Source organism: Gossypium arboreum, chromosome 6 (assembly GCF_025698485.1).
Source record: "Gossypium arboreum isolate Shixiya-1 chromosome 6, ASM2569848v2, whole genome shotgun sequence".
NCBI classification, from domain to species: domain Eukaryota; kingdom Viridiplantae; phylum Streptophyta; class Magnoliopsida; order Malvales; family Malvaceae; genus Gossypium; species Gossypium arboreum.
The window spans coordinates 86,716,645-86,720,115 of NC_069075.1; positions in this window are offsets into that span (position 1 = coordinate 86,716,645).

Sequence of the window (3,471 nt, forward strand, 5' to 3'; positions counted from 1 at the left end):
TCAAACTTCCTTTAAGGCCTATTCCAACCGCAACTCTGCATACTAAAAAAACCCAATTTATGCGCACCGTGCCTTGAACCTGTGCACTTCCTACAGCCTCCTAGCGTGCTTAGCCATCGGGCAGTGCTTCTTTATGCTAAAACTCAGCCCAAGTTATTAATAAGGCCTACTGCCCTGATTCTTTTCAGAGGCAAAATTTGAAAATTTCGCTAAAGCTATGGGTAGAGCACGGACTTTTTCCCATACTATAAGCCATTCATATTTTATTTAAAAACTAAAATAATAATAATAATAACCATAATAATGAAAATTTCAAATACGATAATATATATATTTTTCCTAATAATAATAATTATAATTTCCATAAATCAATAAAAATAGATACAGTAAAATTTTCTAATATGTTAATTAACACTAAATTAACAACAATAATTTTATAAATATATTTGTATCTAATAATTATAATGATAATAATTTTCATAATAATAAAATATTAGTAATAACATAAATATTTTATCAATATATATATATATATATTTTTTAAACACTAGTAATATTTAAAACTTCTCAATATTCAGGTTTTCTTCTATCCGAATCCCAGACTCAAAGCCCAACTCTTCTAGGCCCAATTTTTGGGGTGCTACAACTCTATCCCCCTAAAAAAAAATTTCGTCCTCGAAATTTCCAACTATCAACTAACTGTATTACTCAAGTCAAACCACTATGCTACTATGCTACCGCTGCGCACTCTGATCTCAATAATTTTAATACGACCCAGAACATCTAATTACCGAAATAAAGAAACGTTTATCAAGCACGCATTCAATTCGTAACACACACTTAAATAGGATTAACTTGGCAATCCCGAGCTCGATGCTCCTTGGACCCACATCTAAAGCATGCTTCTGTCTTCCTAAGGTATTCACCCGTATGACGCCCGTTGCAGTCTTTGCAGGTTGGAAAGTTTGGTCGTGCCTTAACATGTTTCACAGAACGAGGCTCTGTTCTTTGAGAACTAGGATCCTTCCTCTTTTTACACTCCAAGCACCCTTTTTGAAGTGTTTCCCTAATTTCCTTAATTTTGGTATCCAATACTTCCTCTACCACTTTCCTTACTAACTCGGCCAGTGCCTCAGTACCAAGCTCCGAGTTACCGCTACCCGAAGTTGGCAGACTTTGCTTACCGTCAGAATCCATATCAATGCTCTACATTACCGGTACACATATCAAATAACTACAAAGATCTCAAAAAGTTTTACTATTTATTCATATGTCTTATGCAGAGAGAGAGTATTTTAAAGTTTTTTGTTTTTATAGAATCATATCCTAGCCACGGTTTCAATCTTTTAGGGTTTTTAGTTCTACCCTATCTACAGTTTCATATCAAAAGGCTCGATTCTAACTACAGTATTATTTCAGTACATTACAGTATAGGAAAAAGAAGTACTTACAGACTTGGTGCCGGGGATTCAGTATGCCACCTCCTCAGTTTTAAGATGAACTCAAAAGATTTAAACTTTTTGAAATCCATTTTTCAATCATTTAAAAAAAACAAGTTCGGAGATTATCTCCTTTAAACAAAAATTTGTTTTCAAAAGTCAGGTTTTTCCAAAAATACCCTTTTTGGCATAAAGTTTTGAAAACCCTTTTTGGACCCGATCCACAGTCGAGTTGTTGCAACCGGGCTCTGATACCACTAAATGTAACACCCCAAACCCGGCCCAGACGTTACGACCGAATCTGGCGTGTCACATTGATGTGTTTTTCGAAAACCATGTTTTCATTGAAAACCCTTCTTGATGTTTAGAAACTTTTACCGTTTAAACTTGAATAAAACCTTAGCCTTATTTTTTTTCCAAAACGTGATTAATTGTAATAATCAAAGCATCGTTAACAACCTTGTAAAATCTTATGGGAAACTTTGAAAACTTGTAAACCTTTGTAGTGGCAGAAACATGTTATTTTAAAAAAACAGTTAAGTATCGAAAAAAAATCAAACCTTCTTTGTCATGGCTTAAAGTGAATGGATACTACGCACCGTAGGATTCAAGAAAGAGGAGGTGAGTCAATTAGACTGCTTAAGTACCTAGCTCTTCCATGATCCAATCTTAGACATGCATACATCCATTGCCACACTTTAAGCTTATTACTTGTCCACGAACAACAAATTAAGTTTAAGTCCATTTAAAATATTTATTTCCTTTGAAAACATTTACGCTATGGAAGCTTTGCTCGGTTATCGTGATATTTTAAAATAAGTAACTTTTATAAAACACGCCTAGAGCTAACCAATTTAATAACCCAAAATATTAAAAATAATAAAAAGAACGGCCTTATTACAACTTTAACCAGAATAAAAATAATCAAAATAATAAATGCGAAACTTATTTTAAAGAAAACAAAACTTAATCTTCGTGGCCACTCAATCCCGTCCGGCTCCAAGTCCATCGATCTAAGGCTCACCGCAAAGATGGGAAAAGGGGGTGAGTTTGGAAAACTCAGTGTAAAGTATCCCAACCGAGCCCAAATCGGTTCAAGCTTTACCGGGCCTAAGCCCTATTCAAATCGTTTAATCGGGCCTTAGCCCATATCAAGATTAATCGGGCCATAGCCCTATTACAATATCGAGCATACCGGCCTAGCCCATATCAAGATCATTCGGGCGTAGCCCTATTACAAGTTGAGATATATTGGGCCTTGCCCATATTGACACTGATTGGGCCCATTTTAATACATTGGCCCATAATAAAACAGCCTCTCATATGATTAATGCATGATAACCCCATCCAACCCTCGCACTTGCCTCCGTCCATCCTTACACTTCCCGTGGGAAAAAATCACCCACGCCATCCCTACACTTACATTATTGTTAGCACCGATTATGGCACTAACTATAATCCGCAAAAAAGTCGCTTATATCAGAATATGTGGCACAACCACCAGAACGGGTTCTTCCTCCATAACAAAACCCAACCTCATGCAACAGATATATATGTCCTGGCATATAACAAATAGAATCAGAATATCATGTATTTTAGTCAAAATTAACCCTAGGGGTATAACGGTCATTTAGCACCTAGGGGTAAAACGGTAATTTTCATACTTAGGGGTAGTTTAATAAAATTTACTATTCTAGAGTTTACATACATATTCTAACCATTAACACATTAACAGAAGTACTTACCGAGCATTTTTACCGAATCGGGCCCGTTGGCCCACTAACCTATTTTCGGCCCATTAAGCCCAAATATACCGAAGTGCACGAAATTACGCACTCTACAATCATACCGCTTATGATTATCAAAATTAACAACCAAACCACCTCACAGCGCTTCAGACGTCATGAAGTTCATAAATGTCGGCTTTTCGGCTTTTCGCTTTTCGGCTTTTACCGATCTAGTCTATGAGTGGGTGTCGTTTACACACTTGATTTGTAACGGTACGCTGGCGCGATCCACTCACGAGTTGCCT